Here is a 20,047-nt window from a genome sequence, read left to right as displayed (position 1 = left end):
GGAAAGCCTACGTGCGATCTTTGCAACCCATGGCTTGCCGGACATCCTGGTTAGTGATAATGGCCCATTTTTAACAAGCTACGAATTTTGAGAGTTTATGTCGGGCAATGGCATCAACCACGTCAGGACTGTGCCATTCAAGCCGGCCTCCAATGGCCAGGCAGAACGTGCGGTCCAAATCATTAAGCAAGTTATGCTCAGGATTCAAGGACCCTCCCTACAATGCCGCCTATAGCGCCTCCTGCTGGCCTATGGATCCCGACCGCACTCACTCACAGGGGTCCCACCCGCAGAGCTACTAATGAAACGGACACTCAAAACTCAGTTGTCCCTCATTCACCCAGTCCTGACCTACATAGTTGAGGGCAAGCGCAAGTCACAAAACAAGTACCATGACCGTAATTCGAGGGGGAGATGTGTAGAAATAAATGATCCTGTATTCATCCTCAATCACGCCATGGGGCCTAAATGGCTTGAGGGCACTAAAGAGGGGAATAGGGTCATCGTGGTAAAACTCAACAATCGTCAGATATGCTGTAAGCATCTGGACCAAGTAAAAAAAAGGTTCAGCATGGAGGAACCTGAAGAAGACCATGAGATGGAGCTCACAACACCATCAGTGAATGAGCAACAAGAGCAATCAGAAGAATGCAAAGTCCCTGCGGTCAGCCCAGACAGGACTGAATCACCACAGGTGACAGACACTCACGCCAGTGTCCAACAACCAGAGCCCCAACTGCGGCGCTCAACGAGGGAGCGTGAACCACCTGAAAGACTAAACCTATGATCCCAATAAGACTTTGGAGGGGGGAGGTGATATCATGTATGTAACCACAATGTAACATCACTGTATTACTGTATACACTCAACCTAGATGCACACCTTGACCACAAGGGGTGAACTAGTGGGAGACACTTCTTACCTGATCACCCAGGTATAAAAAGGGAGGTCCCATACAGGGTCATCGTCTTTGGAGTCCTGTGAATAAAGAGTTAAGGTCACAGAGTGACCTTGCCCCCAGAATGTGCCTCGTGTGGTTTCATACTGCAGAGTAAGGACTTTACAAGACCAGTGGAACAAAACCACCGCCTCTCCACCCCTTCACCCCGCCACCCCTCCCCACCCCACTTGAGAAATGGTGCAAACTGCTGAATACTCCATTTCTCTGGGGGGATTTACGGGTCTCCCTCAAAAGTTAATGGCAGGGGACTGGGAATTTCAGGGATATAACATCTAACTTAAATGGGTGATTTTTGTGTTGCGAGTCTCCACCCTCAAGGAACCGGAACCAGGTTTGCAATATGTCTAATATTTTATATCAATGTAAATAATGATATTCACTGTCTCACTCAGTATGTTTTTCCTGCTCGATGCCTTCTTTATTTCTGATAACTTCTTACAAATAAATACAAGCTCAACAATGTTCTCTCAGAACTGGTTCTAACCAGTTATATAAATGCCAGTAAATACGTCGACTATGTCCTGGAGTTCAGCTGAACTCCAGGACATAGGTGACGTATTTACTGAGGCATACGAAAGCATGGGCCTTACGCTAAACATCAGTAAGGCCAAGGTCCTCCATCAGCTTGTCCTCACTGCACAGCACTGCCCCCCAGTCAACAAGATCCATGGCGCAGCCCTGGACAACATGGACCACTTCCCTTATCTCGGGAGCCTACTATCAACAAGAACAAGCATTGACAATGAGATCCAACACCACCTCCAGTGCGCCAATGCAGCCTTCGGCCGCCTGAGGAAAAGAGTGTTTGAAGACCAGGCGCTCAAAACTGCCATCAAGCTCATGGTCTACAGGGCTGTAGTAGTACCCACCCTCCTGTATGGCTCAGAAACATGGACCATGTATGGTAGACACCTCAAGTTGCTGGAGAAATATCACCAACGATGTCTCCGCAAGATCCTACAAATCCCCTGGGAGGACAGATGTAGCAACGTCAGCATCCTCGACCAGGCCAACATCCCCAGCATTGAAACACTGAGCACACTTGATCAGCTCCGCTGGGCAGGCCACATAGTTCACATGCCAGACACAAGACTCCCAAAGCAAGCGCTCTACTGGGAACTCCTTCACGGAAAACGAGCCAAAGGAGGGCAGCGGAAACGTTACAAGAACATCCTCAAAGCCTCCCTGATAAAGTGCAACATCCCCACTGACACCTGGGAGTCCCTGGCCAAAGACCGCCCGAAGTGGAGGAAGTGCATCCGGGAGGACGCTGAGCACCTCGAGTCTCGCCGTCGAGAGCATGCAGAAATCAAGCGCAGGCAGCGGAAAGAGCGTGTGGCAAAGCAATCCCACCCACCCCTTCCCTCGACTACTGTTTGTCCCACCTGTGACAGAAACTGTGATTCTCGTATTGGACTGTACAGCCCTCTAAGAACACATGCTACGAGTGGAAGCAAGTCTTCTTCGATTCCGAGGGACTGCCTATGATGATGATACATGACAAAACATATATGACAGGCCACTTTACATTCCACATACTTAATTCCAACAGAACTCATTTTGGAAACACTGGAATGGCCCAACAGTATGCAATTATTCCCAGGTGTCTAATTTATCTATCCTAATGATATTAATATGATTAACAGGCTGAGGCTGCTCAAACCTGTTTCATGTAGGACCGCTATAGACTTTTATTGCAGAAGTCTGAACTGGATTTAAACTAAGGTACCAGAGGAGAAAAGATAATGGTACAACATTTGCCATCAAAATAATGGTAAGTTTAATTTGCATGCAGTTATTAATGTATAAATCGTCCAGCAACTTGTGGCATGGAAGAGATACCCTGTGAATTGTGAATTGCCACAAATTGCTGGATGAATTGCACTGGTCTGCCGTTCGCTTCACAGAAACTGGAGCTCGCCCTCAACCTTTCAGTGAATTTCAAGCAATTGCTGCATTTGCACATTAATTGACAATTCAATTCAATGCAGAAAGATAGTTTAACAACATAACTATCTATTTAATGATGAGGTTTATGTTCCTACAATGTCACTCAGTCTCTCTGGCTCAGAAAGGGAACAATTGAAGCTGTGGTGTCTCATTCCAACAGGTAGTAAATTGTTGTTAGAGATTTTATAAATGTAAATATAAAAACTTTTTTTAACTTTTCCTTTCTGTCTCTTTTTTCTCTCTCTTAATCCAATCTTTTTTTTCCCCTCTGTTTAATTATCTTTCTGTTTCTGATTTGACTCCAATTCACCTTATTTCTTTCTCAATTCTTTAATTGATTGGTTAAAGAGATCCACTGTTGGCCCACTCATTTACTAAGGTCCCGGGTGCCCTATTGCCCTCACTGTGCCGTTATCAACTTGCACTTCTAGCTACTTGCAGCGCGAAAATTTTTCAAGCCAAATGGTGTGGCAAATTGTCTAACAAATGGGGTCCCCTCCGCTCCATCAGCTTCTGGGCCAATAAGGGCAATTTTCCAATTTCGGTAGGGAGCTTCACCCACCGTGCATGGTGCATATGGGACATTTGGGCACACCTCTAAATTATCAATATGTAAAGTTAGAAAATTATCTGTTATGTATAATCTCTAAATTGGATATTTGGTTGTGTTATGAATCATCCATGCTTTATGTTACAACTGTTTTGGTATGTGTTGCAAGTCAGGAATAAATCAGAATGAGTTTTACTAGCCATTGTTTGGTAGATTGTGATATTATTTGATTGATTTAAAGTTCAGTACCTTATCAAAAAAGTTAAACTCGTTCTCCCTTAATTCTTGCGCAGCGTTATTAATTCAAGCCATGTTCATGACATGATTAACTGGAGAAAGAACATTTCAGAAAACCATGAATTTTGTGGAGATTAAGGAAATACATTAACAAGTAAGATTGTTATTTTCTCATAAATTATGTCTCAAGTCATCAAAATCTTAAATAATAAATTAAAATATGTTTTAATTTTTCACCAAAATGGATGAATGTTGCATAAACATAAAAGATTTAAAAAATAAGTAAAGTCTCTTTTCTTCAACACTTTAAACATTCTGGCTCTCCGCTGATTTCTTTGGGGCCTGTGGTGGGACTTGTATTTATATCGCGCCTTAACATAATAAAATGTCCCATGGCGCTTCACAGGAGTATTATAAGACCAAAAATTTGATACTGAGCTACATAAGGAGAAATAAGGGCAGGTGGCCAAAAGCTTGGTCAAAGAGGTAGGTTTTAAGAAGTGTTTTAAAGGAGGAGAGAGAGGTAGAGAGGCAGAGAGGTTTAGGCAGGGAATTCCAGTGCTTAGTTGCCTAGGCAACAGAAGGCATGGCCACCAATGGTTACATTGTTACATCTTCCTCATTCTCCTCTCCCCCGCCCCCCAGCATGTATCCAAGATGTGTGTAGATTGGTGGCAGTGCCCATTGGGATTATTGAAACTAACTGAGTCTGCCCTGACCCAGATGATCCAGTGGGGTCAGGGGTGGAGGCCACTGGCACATCGACCTATGGTGGTGGAGCGGGATCATAGAATTTTGGCCCCTTTTGTCATTTTACAAGTGCTCATTAATGCTTTATTCACAGAAGTACAATTATAATTAGCAAGTCCAATATCTTTATCTGCTTACTTCTACTTTTGACAATCTTTTAAATTTCAAGCTGCATTGTCATGCAATTAAAAAGTTCAATAACGATAAAATTGAACAATATTGCATAAAATTCAAAGTTATTGATTCGACTTGAATTCAGTGTGGCGATACCAACGTCGATTGAACTGACTATTCAGTATAGAAGAACCTTTTAGATGACTCTTAAAAATGCTCTTCTATATAAAAGGAAAGGCTCATATTAATATAACACCCTATCTCAGAGAGGAGTGGAGCCCACTGCCACATGGAATGGTTGATCTGAATAGCATAGATGAATTTAAGGGGAAGCTAGGTAAGTACATGAGGGAGAAAGGAATAGAAGGATAAGTTGATAAGTTGAAATGAATTAAGTGGGGAGGAGGCTCGTGTGAAGCATAAACACTGGCATGGACCCGTTAGGCCGAATGGCCTGTTTCTGTGCGAAAAGTTCTATGTAATTATATCATGTCTTTCAGACACATCTCAATGAATTACTTTTGAAATGCAGCCACAGTTGCTATGTTGGTAATTTGGCAGTTATTTTGTGTCTAGAAAGGCTCCGACAAACAGCAATGGATTAAGTAATGAGTTAGTCAAGGAATCATAGAATGTTACAGAACAGAAACAGGCCATTCTGCCCATTCAGTCTGCACTTTTATATTTCTCTGCAAAAGTGACTTAGTTTAATCCAAATTTTTGTTAAAATCTCTCACTATTTACATTTTCATAACCTTTCATAATCTAGAAAACCTCTATCAGGCTTTAAATTCCTGAGGTATTGGGGCAGCTTCTGGAGGAGAGGGATCTGTACAAACCAGACGGGTTGCACCTCAACAGCATCAGGACCAATATCCTTGTGGGGAGCTTCGCTAGTGCTGATGGGGAGAATTTAAACCAGCTTGGCAGGGGATGGGAACCTGAGAACAAATTCAATAGGGAAGGAAGTAAAGCTGAAACTGAATAGCACGAATGTAGAAAGTGAATCTGTAAGACAGAGGACTTCCTGTGTTAAATGGTATATACTTTAATGCAAGGAGTATAGCAAATAAGGCAGATGAGCTAAGAGCACAGGTAGACACTTGGGAGTCTGACATCATAGTTATTACAGAGGCATAGCTGAAAGAGGGGCAGGTTTGGCAGCTCAATATTCCTGGTTACAGAATTTTTAGACAAGACAGAGAGGGGGTAAAAAGGGGGGGGGGTCGCGGTATTGATTAAAGAAACTATTGCAACTGTGAGGAGGGATGGTATGTTAGAGGGAGGGATCATCAAATGAGGCCATATGGATTGAACTAAAAAATAAAAAAGGGGTGATCACACTGCTGGGTGTGTATTATAATCCCCCAAACAGTGGAAGGGAGATCGAAGACCAAATATGTGGCACATTTCTGTGAAGTCCAAAAACCATAGGGCAGTAATAGTAAGGGATTTTAACTATCCTAATATTGATTGAGACAAATATAGTGTGAAGGGTACAGAGGGTGCGGAATTCTTCAAATGCATTCAAGAGAAATGTTTTAGTCAGTATGTAACAAGCCCAACTCGGGAGGCGGTGGTTTTAGATTTAGTTTTGGGGAGTGAAGCTGGACAGGTGGAAGGGGAAAGCACTTGGATGCCAGTGACCATAATTCAGTCAGATTCAAGGTAGTTATGGATAAGGACAAGGATAGACCAGGAATAAAAGTCCCAAATTGGGGAAAAGCTAACTTTGCTAAGTTGAGAAGTGATTTGGCCACAGTGGACTGGAAACAGCTACCAGTAGATAAATCAGTGTCAGAACAATGGGAGGCATTCAAGGAGGAAATCCAGAGGGCTCAGGCCTTAAAGAAATAGGGTGGGAATAACAATTCTAGAGCTCCCTGGATGTCTAGGGACATGGTGCTCAAATTTGGCCCCTGCCGATTTTTGGCGCACTCACCCGAGGTGCGCCGACTTCTGAGGATAAAAACGGCGTCAAAAAGTTATCCCTGCAATCTGCCCGCTCTGTGGCCTCTTCCATGGCTTGGCGCGGCGTGGCAATTCAATTATGGAGTGAAGCAAGGGCTCTGCGCTCAAAAGAGTACTGGAAGCTTAACGCATGCACATTGGAGGTTTTGCGTGTTATGTATGAAGAAAGAGTCTGACTGGATACTGTGAGCTCAAAGTAAAGTTTGACATTAGTCTTTTATTGCTGATCTCCAGAGTGCCTCTCCAACCTGTGAAGCCTCTTTAAGTACCTGTACTCCCAAGGGATTGTGGGATCCCTTGGGACTCCAGGGGATGAGTCCTCTGGTGGCTGTACAGAGTAAATACAAGTTTACATTTATAACAACAGTCTCCCCCAAAGTCAACAGTGTAACTATTTACAAGGTGAGACGATCTGGGGCCCTTCTTTCCCTGGTTGATCGTCTTGGTGCAGATGCTGGTATTGGTGAACCGTCTGTTGGACCCTCGCTGGGCTGCTGTGCAGCTGGCCTTGCTGGGCTGCCTGGTGTGGTGAGTCCTGCTGGACTGCTGCGGATGGAAGGTTCTGCTTCGTGGTCAACCGTGGTGTCGGTTGCCACTGGTGTGTATGTTGGGGGTCAAAGAAGGTAGGCTCCAAAGTGGGTTGCTCAGGATAGTCCGTGAATCTGAGTTTAATTTGGTCCAAGTGTTTCCGGTGAATTAGTCCATTTGAAAGTTTGACCCGAATCACCCTGCTCCCCTATTTGGCCACAACAGTGCCGGGAAGCCACTTGTCCATAATTCAATACAAATACAGGATCATTGATTTCAATTTCGTGTGACACATTTGTGCTATCATGATATGTACTTTGTTGAAGTCGCCTGCTCTCTACCTGTTCATGTAGATCAGGGTGAACTAACGAGAGCCTTGTCTTAAGTGCCCTTTTCATGAGCAGTTCAGCAGCTGGGATCCCAGTGAGCGAGTGGGGTCTCATGCGGTAGCTAAGCAGGACTCGGGATAGGCGAGTCTGCAGTGAGCCTTCAGTTACCCTCTTCAAGCCCTGCTTGATGGCTTGCACTGCTCTCTCTGCCTGATCATTGAATGCTGGTTTAAATGGGGCAGATGTGACATGTTTGATCCCGTTGCGAGTCATGAATTCTTTGAACTCGGCACTGGTAAAACATGACCCGTTGCCACTCACCTGACATCGGGTAGACCGTGTGTGGCAAACATGGCCCGCAGGCTTTCAGTGGTGGCAGCGGATATGCTTGCCGACATTATCTTACATTCAATCCATTCAATCTACAACCACAAGGAACATTTTACACAATAACGGGCCTGCATAGTCGACATGGACCCTAGACGACAGTTTGGAGGGCCAAGACCATAAACTTAATGGTGCCTCCCTGGGTGCATTATTTAACTGCGAGCATGTGTAAATACATCTGTGCACACAGGATTCTAAGTCCGCGTCGATACCGGGCCACCACACGTGGGATCTGGCTATCGTTTTCATCATTACGATGCCTGGGTGGGTGCTGTGGAGGTCACTGATGAAGGTATCTCTGTCCTTCTTGGGAACCACTACCCAATTTCCCCACAGAAGGCAGTCTGCCTGTGTAGACATTTCATCTTTGCACCGCTGGAACGGCTTTATCTCTTCCTGCAATGACACTGGGCCAGCTCCCATGAAGCACACAGTTTTTAACTAGGGACAGTAAGGGGTCCTGGCTAGTCCAGCTTCTAATCTGTCGGGCTGTGACGGGTGATTGCTCACTCTCAAATGCTTCCATAACCATGACTAAATCTGCGGGCTGCGCCATTTCCACCCCCGTTGTGGGCAATGGCAGCCTACTGAGAGCATCGGCGCAGTTTTCTGTGCCTGGCCTGTGGCGGATGGCATAGTTGTATGCGGACAACGTGAGCGCCCATCTCTGGGTGCGGGCCAATGCATTGGTATTTATCCCCTTACTCTCGGAAAACAGGGATAGCAGTGGCTTATGGTCAGTTTCCAATTCGAATTTTAGCCCAAACAGGTATTGATGCATTTTCTTTACCCCATAGACCCACGCTAACACTTCTTTTTCAATCATGCTGTAGGCTCTCTCAGCTTTAGACAGACTCCTGGATGCATAAGCAACCGATTGCAGTTTCCCCAAATCATTAGCTTTTCGCAATACACACCCGACGCCATATGACGATGCACACATGCTAGTACCAAACGCTTACATGGATCATACAACACAAGTAATTTGTTTGAGCATAATAATTTTCTAGCTTTTACAAAGGCATTTTCTTGGCTTTTGCCCCATAGCCATTTGTTTTCTTTACGCAGTAAGGCGTGCAGTGTTTCTAACAGTGTGCTGAGACCCGGTAAGAAGGTACCAAAATAGTTCAGGAGTCCTAGAAACGACCGCAGCTCCATCACGTTCTGTGGCCTTGGTGCGTTCTCGATTGCCTCCGTCTTCGAATCGGTGGGCCTGATGCCGTCCGGCGCGATTCTTCTCCCCAGGGACTCCACTTCAGGCACCAGGAAAACGCACTGAGCACCATGCGGTTGAGTCGACTAACAAGCTCCTCCAGGTTCTGCAGATGCTCGCTTGTGTCCCGACCTGTAACCAAGATGTCGCCCTGGAAGACCACCGTGCACGGGACTGACTTCAGTAAGCTTTCCATGTTTCTCTGGAATATCGCTGCCGCTGATCAAATTCCAAATGGGCATCTGTTATAGATGTTATAGTGTGTGTTGATGCAGGTGAGGCCCTTTGATGATTCCTCCAGCTCCTGCATCATTTAGGCCGAGATCAAGTCCAGCTTCATGAACGTCTTTCCTCCCGCCAGCGTATCAAAAAGATTGTCAGCCTTTGGTAGTGGGTATTGATCCTGCAGGGAGAAATGATTGATAGTTTCTTTGTAATCACCACAGATTCTGACGGTGCCGTCTCCTTTGAGGACAGGAATGATAGGACTGGCCCACTCATTGAATTCGATCGGCGAAATGATGCCCTTTCATTGCAGCCGGTCTAGCTCGATCTCTACCCTTTCTCTCATCATGTACGGTACTGCTCTTGCCTTGTGATGGATGGGTCGCGCCCCCGGAATTAGGTGGATCTGCACTTTTGCTCCTTGGAACTTCCCGATGCCTGGTTCAAACAGCGAAGGGAACTTGTTTAAGATCTGGGCACACGAAGTGTCGTCAGCGGACGAGAGCGCTCGGACGTCGTCCCTGTTCCAGCGTATCTTTCCCAGCCAACTCCTGCCGAGCAGCGTGGGACCATCACCTGGTGCCACCATGAGTGGTAGCTTGTGCACCGCTCCATCATAGGAGACTTTTACAGTAGCACTGCTAATTACGGGAATCAGTTCCTTTGTGTAAGTTCTCAGTTTCATGTGAATGGAAGTCAAGACTGGCCTTGAGGCCTTGAGGCCTTGCTGCACCACAATTTTTCAAAAGGCTTTTTTGCTCATAATGGACTGGCTCACGCCCGTGTCCAACTCCATTGACACCGGGAGTCTATTTAGTTCAACCTTCAGCATTATCAGGGGACACTTAGTGGTAAATGTATGCACCCCTATTTTAAAGTCCTTACACGATGCCTGGGTGCTCGCTGTGGAGTTCCCTGATGAATGCATCCCTGCCCCTCTGGGGCATGACTACCCGGCTGCCCCATAGTAGGCAGTCGGCTTGGATGGAGAGCTCATCCATCCGTCTGTGAAACAGTCTGACCTCCTCAGGGCATGCTCCGTGTGCGGACGCCCAATCCCCAGTCAGGACATATTTCTTAATCAGGGATAGGAGGGGATCTCTGTTGGTCCAGATTTTGATCTGGCGGGCTGTGATGGGGGAGCCTGTGCTGTCAAAGGCATCGACAGCCATGACCATCTCAGCGCTTTGCTCCGCTGTCCTCGGTGTCACAACCGGTGATGAGGATGTCGTCCTGAAATATGATCGTTCCAGGAATGGATTTGAGCAGGCTTTCCATGTTTCTTTGAAAAATCGTGGCCGCTGATCGAATGCCAAACGGACACCTGGTGGTCAGTCATTTAGATTCATCGGCCAATTCTTGGGTCATGTAGGCTGAAGTGAGGTCCAACTTGGTGAACAGCTGCTGCTTGCCAGCGTGGCAAAAAGGTCCTCCGCCCTCGGGAGTGGGTATTGGTCTTGTAGGGACACCTGGTTGATAGTGGCCTTATAGTCGCCACAGATCCTGACCGAGCCATCCGCTTTTAGGACGGGAACAATGGGGCTTGCCCAGTCGCTGAATTCAATGGGCGAGATGATGCCCTCTCTCAGCAACCGGTCCAACTCACTCTCAATTTTCTCATGCATCACATACTATACAGCTCTGGCTTTGTGGTGCAATGGTCTGGCATCCGGGGTGATGCATAGCACTACTTTGGTACCTTTGAACGTCCCGACGCCAGGTTGAAATAGTGACTCAAATTGCTGTAGGACCTGTGAGCATGAACTTCGCTCCACAGATGACATAGCCTGCATATCCCCCATTTCTAGTTCATCTCAGCTAACCAGCTCCTCCCCAACAGTGCAGGATTATTGCCCGGGATAATCCAGAGCGGCAGCCGGTTCACCGATCCATTGTGTCTGACCGCCAACATTGCACTGCCTAGCACTGGAATGATTTCTTTGGTGTACATCCGTAATTGCATCTCAATGTGTTCTAGTTTGGGTCTGCTGGCTTTGAGTGGCCACATCTTTTTGAATTGTTGAACACTCATGACTGACTGGCTGGCCCCCGTGTCCAGCTCCATGCGTACAGGGATGCCGTTTAATAGGACTTTCATCATCATAGGTGGCGTTTTGGCATATGAGCTGTGAATGTTTGCCACATGAACCCGCTGAACTTCAGCGTCCATTGATTTGCCCCAAGCGTCATCCTGCCTCGCAGACCCCTCATCTGGTTCATCCACCTCATATATTAGCCTGGTTACAGGCTTTCTGCACATTCTGGCTAAATGGCACTGAGGTTACAATTTCTGCAGACGAACTGTTGAAACCTGCGAGTCCTGGCAGCATGCCTGCCCCCACACCTCCAGCATGAACTGAGATTCCCATTGTTGTGAACAAAAGAGCTGTTACAAGGCATTCCTCACTGATTGTCCCTTTGACTGCTATTGAGCACCCTGTTAGTAGGTGTCAATGGCCCCATCCCGGGCCGCAATTTCCACTGGGGGGGCGTAACTGTCCGTTCAGCCTGCCATTGTCTCTGTTGGAGACTTACTCTTGGATCTATTGCTGCCTGGGGTGTCTCAAACTGCCCTTGCCTGCCTGCGGGGCTCTGTGTCGCGTTTATGATATTGACTCCCTGATCCATCGCCACGTTGGAGGCAGAATTGCGCGTGTATATTATCTTGGTTTCCTCCTCCCCCACCATAAAGGTCTGAGCCATCAACGCCGCCGCTTCCAAGGTCAAGTCCTTGGTCTCAATTAGCTTTCTGAAAATCCCAGCATGACTGATGCCCTCAATAAAGAAATCCCTTAGCATTTCCCCCCTGCAGGCCTCTGTGAACTTACAGAGGCTGGTCAAGCGCTGGAGGTCCGCAATGAAATCCGGTATGCTCTGTCCTTCTCGACGTCGGTGGGTATAGAATCTGTGTTGGGCCATGTGTACGCTGCTCGCCGGTTTGAGGTGTTCACCGATTAGTTTGCTGAGCTCTTCAAAGGTTTCGTTCGCCGGCTTCACAGCTGGTCAGCAGATGAGCCTTTCGCTTGTCGGCCGCTGTGTCTCCCAGCCAGTCCTTCTTGACAAAACTCTGCTGGAGCCTCTCAATGAAATCGTCCCAGTCCTCACCAACACAGTACCGTTCATCTGTGCTGCCGGTGGCCATTCTCGTGGATCGTTGATTCCCGTTTCTCGTCGCCAATGTAAAGTCCTTACACAATACCACAAATCCACATGAGGCACATTCTATAGACAAGGTCACTCCATGACCTGAACCTTTATTCACAGGACCAAGAAGTGATGACCCTGCGTGGGACCTCCCTTTATATACCTGGATGACCAGGTGAGGAGTGTCTCCCACAAGTTCTCCCGCTGTGGTCAAGGTGTGCATTTCTTACTTATATACAGTATTGCAGTGTTGTTACATAAAGGTTACCTACATGTCACCTATACCTCTGCCTCCTCGATCTGAGGCTCTGGTTCATCGTGATCCGCCGTGGATCTGTCCTTCTCTGCAACATGGTGGTTTGCAGGATTAACAGGATTAGCAGCTCGCTTGCACATATGTTGGAGGTGTCCCATTGTTCCACAACCCTTGCAAATGTACCCTTTGAAGTGGCATGAATGGAAATGAAGATCACCCCCGCAGCGCCAACAAGGTGTTAATGGCTTTGCATTCATCACTCTTGATGGTGGACTCTGAGACATCTGCGGATGTGCAGCTGCAGGCATGTAGGGCATTTTGTGATTTGAAAACAACATCACTTTGTTCACAGTACTTGTAGCAGCACTCCTGTGCTGAGAGATTTGCTTCGTATTGTCACTGGTGGCAATGAACGCCTGGGCTATCGCTGTGGCCTTACTCAATGTCGGGGTCTCTACAGTCAAAAGTTTGCGAAGTTTCATTTCGTGGCCAATGCCAAGTACGAAAAAGTCTCTGAGCATGTTCTCCAAATGTCCTTCAAATTCGCAATGTCCTGCAAGGCGTCTTAGCTCGGCAACATAACTCGCCACTTCCTGGCCTTCAGACCTTTTGTATGTGTAGAACCGTTACCTCGCCATCAGAACGCTTTCTTTCGGGTTCAGGTTTCCCTGACCAGTGTGCACAAGTCATCATACGATCTCTCTGTGGGTTTTGCTGGAGCAAGCAGACTTTTCATGACGCCATACGTTGGTGCCCCGCAGACGGTGAGGATAATCGCCTTTCGTTTGGCAGTGTTCGATTCTCCTTCCAGCTCGTTGGCCACGAAGCATTGGTCGAGTTGATCCACTAAGGTTTCCCAATCATTTCCCTCCAAGAATTTCTCCAGGATGCCCACTGTTCTCTTAATCATTAGGTTCGTTATCTGTATCTTGTCGCCAGTTGTTATGTATGAAGAAAGAGTCTGACTGGATACTGTGAGCTCAAAGTAAAGTGTGACCGTAGTCTTTTATTGCAGGTCCCCAGAGTGCCTCTCCAGCCTGTGAGGCCTCCTTAAGTATCTGTGCTCCCAAGAGATTATGGAATCCCTTGGGACTCCAGCGGATGAGCCCTCTGGTGGCTGTACAAGGTATATACAAGTTTACATATATTACATCGCGCATGCGCAGTAACTCCTCTACAGCTTGGGACCCAATGCCCCGCCCCATCCCAGGCCGAGTGGCCCCATGACGTGCGTCAGGCCGCTGACTTCCCGGGCCGAGGTGGACTTGCATTTTATTTTTTATTTATTGATGGTTGTGCATTGTTTAGTGAGGAGAGTTTTGATGGGGGATGGCGGGGTGGGGAGGAGGCGAGTTTTGATGGGGAGAGGGGAGGAAGTGTTTTGATCCGGGGAGGGAGAGTGTTTTGAACGGGGTGGGGGGGGGGGGGAGTTTTGACCGGGGCGGGGGGGGAGGAGTTTTGATATGGCTGGGGAGGAGGAGAGTTTTGATGGCGGGAGGGAGAGTTTTGATCCGAGGGGAGAGTCTTTTGATCCGGGGGAGGGGGTGGGGGAGTTTTGATATGGGGGGCGTTTTGATAGGGGGGCAGTTTTGATGGGCGGCGGGGGAGAGTTTTGATGGGGGAGGGGGAGTTTCGATAGGGGAGGTGATAACTGTTTTTATTTGGATATTTTGAAAAAATTATGTACATATGTTTTGTCTCTTTACTTCTTTTATTTTTGTAGTTTAAGCTTCCATGAATGCTTCTGTTGTATAGTAAATTAACTTTGCAACGTTTGTTATATGTCCTGTATAGCTGTTTGATCCTATTCACATTCTTTAGTCAAGTCATTAAGTACCTACCTGTGCTGATTTCTTAACTCTCCACAGGGTTTTCTGTGCGACCACAAGTGGCCACATACACTGGCTTAAGTTAGTTTGGAGCAACTATTAGCTGTCCAAACTGGCTTAAATGGCCAAAACAGGCGTAGGTGACTGGTAACGCCCCCTTTTGAAAAAAAAAACCAAAATAAAAAAAATCCTAACTAACTCACTTACAATGGTGCAAATTGAATGTGCAGAATGGGGATTTTTAAGACACTGCAGAAAAATCAATTTGCTCCAAAAAAAACGGAGCAACTTCTGGACAAATTTGGGCCCTTACAGGGGAGGATAAAGAAAAAAAAGGGAAGCTTATGTCATCTACCGACAGCTAAATACTGTAGTATCTCTGGAGGAATATAGAAAGTTTAGAGGTAAAATTAAAAAGGTTATTAGGAATCCTAAGAGAGAGCATTAAAAATTCTTGGCAAGTAAAATTAAGGAAAACCCAAAGATGTTCTATAAATATATTAAGAGCAAGAGGATAACTAAAGAAAGAGTAGGGCCTATTAGAGACCATGAAGGTAATCTCTGTGTGGAGGTGGAAGATGTTGGTATGGTTCTTAATGAATACCTGTACTTTGCGTCTGTTTTCACAAAGGAAAGGGGCAATGCAGATACTGAGATCAAGGAGGAGTGAATAAGTGGATAAGTCCCCAGGCCCGGATGAAATGCATCCCAGGTTGCTGAGTGAAGTAAAAGAGGAAATAGCAGAGGCCTTGACCACCATTTTCCAGTCCTCTTTGGATTTGGGCATGGTGCCGGAGGACTGGAGGACTGCTAATGTGGTTCCCTTGTTTGAGAAGAGCGGCCGAAGGCTGCACTGGCGCACTGGAGGCGGTTTTGGATCGCGTCGTCGATGCCTACTCTTGTTAATAGGAGGCTCCCAAGATATGGGAAGTGGTCCATTGTGTCCAGAGGAAAAGAGCATTGAAGACCAGGCCCTCAAAACTGCCACCAAGCTCATGGTCTACAGGGCTGTAGTAATACCCGCCCTCCTGTATGGCTCAGAGACATGGACCATGTACAGTAGACACTTCAAGTCGCTGGAAAAATACCACCAATGATGTTTCCGCAAGATCGCACAAATCCCCTGGGAGGACAGATGCACCAACATCAGCGTCCTCGTCCAGATTAACATCCCCAGCATTGAAGCACTGACCACACTCGATCAGCTCCGCTGGGCAGGCCACATAATTCGCATGCCAGACATGAGACTCCCAAAGCAAGTGCTCTACTCGGAGCTCCTTCATGGCAAACGAGCCAAAGGTGGACAGCGGAAACGTTACAAGGACACCCTCAAAGCCTCCCTGATAAAGTGAAACATCCCCACTGACATCTGGGAGTCCCTGGCCAAAGTCCGCCCTAAGGGGAGGAAGAGCATGCTGAGCACCTCGAGTCTCAACGCAGAGAGCATGCAGAAATCAAGCTCAGCCAGCGGAAGGAGCATGCAGCAGACCAGTTCCATCCACTCCTTCCCTCAACGACTATCTGTCCCACCTGTGACAAAGTCTGTGGCTCTAGTATTGGACAGTTCAGCCACCAAAGAACTCACTTCAGGAGAGGAAGCAAGTCTTCCTCGATTCTGAGGGACTGCCTATGATGATGGTTTAAGAAGGGAGAAAGGGATAGGCTGAGTAATTACAGACCTGTCAGCCTAACCTCAGTGGTGGGAAAATTATTGGAAAAAATCCTGAAGGACAGGATAAATCTACATTTAGAAAGGCAAAGATTAATTAGGGACAGTCAGCACGGGTTTGTTAAGGGAAGATCGTGTTTGACTAAACTGATTGAATTTTTCGAGGTAACCGGGAGGGTTGAAGAGGGTAGTGCGTACGATGTAGTGTGTATGGACTTTAGCAAAGCTTTTGATAAGGTCCAACATGGCAGACTGGTCACGAAGGCCAGGCTAAAGTGGCAAGTTGGATCCAAAATTAGCCTCGAGATAGGAAGCAAAGGGTAATGGGTGCTGAATGTTTTTGTGACTGGAAGGATATTTCCAGTGGGGTTCAGCATGGCTCAGCACTGGATCCCTTGCCTTTTGTGATATACATCAATGATCTAGATTTGAATATAGGGTGTATGAGTAAGAAGCATGCAGATGACACTAAAATTGGCTGTGTGGTTGAAAATGACGAGGAAAGTCATGGACTACAGGAGGATATCAATCTACTGGTCAGGTGGGCAGAGCAGTGGCAAATGGAATGTAATTCAGAGAAGTGTGAGGTAATGCAGTTGGGGAGGGCGAATAAGGAAAGGGTATACACATTAAACAGTAGGCCACTTCGAAGTGTAGATGAACAAAGGGACCTTGGAATGCTTGTCCACAGATCCCTGAAAGTAGCAGGCCAGGTGGATAAGGTGGTTAAGAATGCTTGCCTTTATGGCTGGGCATACAATACAAGAGCAGGGAGGTTGTGTTCAAATTGTATAATACTCTGGTTAGGCCACAGCTGGAATACTGCATGCAGTTCTGGTCGCCATATTATAGGAAGGATGTGATTGCACTGGAGAGGATGCAATGAAGATTTATGAGGATGCTGCCTGGAATGGAGAATTTTAGCTATGAGGACAGATTGGATAGGCTGGGTTTGTTCTCATTGGAACAGAGGAGGCTGAGAGGAGATCTCATTGAGGTGTATAACATTTTGAGGGGCCTGGATATAGTGGATAGCAAGAGCCTATTTCCCTTGGTGGAGGGGTCAATTACTAGAGGCATAGTTTTAAGGTGGTTGGTGGAAGGGTCAGAGGGGATTTGGGCAGATGTTTCTTCACGCAGAGGGTTGTGGGGGTCTGGAACTCACTGCCTGGAACTGTGGCGGAGGCAGAAACCCTCACCACATTTAAAAGGTGCTTGGATGGGCACTTGAAGTGTCGCAACCTGCAGGGTTACGGACCTAGAGCAGGTAATTGGGATTAGATTGGATAACCTCTTGTTGGCTGGAGCAGATACAATGGTAAGTACTGCAGGGAATCGAATACGGCCAGAGTGGTCTCCTGGACTAGTTTCGATCGCCTGGAGAGGTCGGAGAGGAATCTTCCCAGATTTATTTTTCCCCAATTGGCCTGGGTTTTTAACTGGTTTTTGCCTCTCCCAGGAGATCACATGGCTCCAATTGGGGTGGAATGTAAAATGTTGTGATGCATGGGGTGTCGCAGTTGTGTGGGGCGGACTGATTGGTCCAGATGTTCTTTATCTTTCTGCCATTGTTCATTGTTCATCGGTTTATATGTAACCTTCAGGGCTGCTGACTGAGGGCTATACGGCTCTTTGTCGGCTGGCGTTGACACGATGGGCTGAAATGGCCTCCTTCTGTGCTGTAGATTTCTATGTTTCTATGTTTCTATGGGCCTGGAAACCGGCATAAATTGGGCAGTGTGGCAGGAACACTTGCCCGAAAATGTTGGCCCGAAGCTCCCTGCAAATTGAGCCTTGGCCTCAATCTAGCTAAAACCGACATGCTACAGATACAAAATGGCTGTTAAGATGAAGCTCGCCCATCAGGGCTCTGGAAAATTCAACCAGCTCTAAAGTGGAGTCAGCCCTCGGGTAAGTCCGGGGGTGGGGTGTGCCCCACAGGTGGAGAGTGTTATGTACGTAATAACTCGATAGACTGAATACTGTAAACTAACACAGGTACAAACCTGGCTCTGCTTTATTAGGGCCCAAAGTGATTACATTACAAGATGGCTTGCCTTTTATACCTGGGCCGCACACACTTGCATGCAGCCCAATGACCTCCGACAATGGCACCACCTGGAGGCTAGTAACCCCAAGCATACATATCCCCCTTTAAGTTATTAGTGACAGTCTTTTTACAAATTGACATGGTCCGGGGCTTTCCGCTCCCGAGTTGATCGTCTCAGTTCAACTTCAGCCTTGGGCGAGCGTTCTGAGTCTGTTATGACTGGGGGCTGGGTAACCGATCTGATGGGAGTGGCAATGACCATGTCAGGGATTGAAAGTCCAGATTCATTGATGACAGCGGAGTCCTCTGATGACTGAGGGTAGGTTAGTTGGTCACTGATTGTGTCTTCCTCAGACTGTTCTGGTTCATCCGTGTGCCGCAGCTTTATCTGATCAACATGTTTCCTGCATGTTTGCCCATTCTTGAGCTTGACGATAAACAATCTGTTACCCTCCTTGGCCGTAACAGTATCGGCGATTCACTTGGGACCTTGACATTGAAACATAGAAACATAGAAAATAGGTGCAGGAGTAAGCCATTCGGCCCTTCAAGCCTGCACCACCATTCAATAAGATCATGGCTGATCATTCCCTCAGTACCCATTTCCTGCTTTCTCTCCACACCCCTTGATTCCTCCTAGCCGTAAGGGTCATATCCCATGAACTGGCATCAACAACTCTCTGCAGCAAGGAGTTCCACAGGTTAACAACTCTCTGAGTGAAGAAGTTTCTCCTCACTTCAGTCCTAAATGGCCTACCCCTTATCGTAAGACTATGTTCCCTGGTTCTGGGCTTCCCCAACAACGGGAACATTCTTCCCGCATCCAACTTGTCTAGTCCCGTCAGAATCTTATATGTTTCTATGAGATCCCCTCTCATCCTTCTAAACTCCAGTGAATAAAGGCCCAGTTGATCCAGTCTCTCCTCAAATGTCAGTCCAGCCATCCTGGGAATCAACCTGCTGAACCTTCGCTGCACTCCCTCAATAGCAAGAACATTCTTCCTCAGATTAGGAGACCAAAACGGAACACAATATTCCAAATGAGGCCTCACCAAGGTCCTGTACAACTCCAGTAAGACCTCCCTGCTACTATACTCAAATCCCCTAGCTATGAAGGCCAACATACCATTTGCCTTCTTTACCGCCTGCTGTACCTGTATGCCAACTTTCAATGACTGATGAACCATGACACCCAGGTCTTGTTGCACCTCCCCTTTTCCTATTCTGCCGCCATCCAGATAATATTCTGCCTTTGTGTTTTTGCCCCCAAAGTGGATAACCTCACATTTATCCACATTATACTGCATCTGCCATTCATTTGCCTACTCACCTAACCTGTCCAAGTCACCCTGCAGCCTCTTAGCATCATCCTCACAGCTCACACCGACACCCAGTTTAGTGTCATCTGCAAACTTGGAGATATTACTCTCAATTCCTTCATCTAACTCATGAATGTATATTGTAAAGAGCTGGGGTCCCAGCACTGAGCCCTGCGGCAGTCCACTAGTCACTGTCTGCCTTTTTAAAAGGACCCATTTATCCCAACTCTCTGCTTCCTGCCTGCCAACCAGTTCTCTATCCACGTCATTACCCCCAATACCATGTGTTTTGATTTTGCACACCAATCTCTTGTGTGGGACCTTGTCAAAAGCCTTTTCAAAGTCCAAATACATCACATCCACTGGTTCTCCCTCATCCACTCTACATGTTACATCCTCAAAAAATTCCAGAAGATTTGTCAAGCATGATTTCCCTTTCATCAATCCATGCTGACTTGGACCGATCCTGTCACTGCTTTCCAAATGCGCTGCTATTTGATCCTTAATGATTGATTCCAACATTTTCCCCATTACTGATGTCAGGCTAACTGGTCTATAATTACCC

The sequence above is a fragment of the Pristiophorus japonicus genome, chromosome 9 (assembly GCF_044704955.1).
Source record: "Pristiophorus japonicus isolate sPriJap1 chromosome 9, sPriJap1.hap1, whole genome shotgun sequence".
Taxonomy (NCBI): domain Eukaryota; kingdom Metazoa; phylum Chordata; class Chondrichthyes; family Pristiophoridae; genus Pristiophorus; species Pristiophorus japonicus.
Note: the sequence above shows the minus strand (reverse complement) of the source record.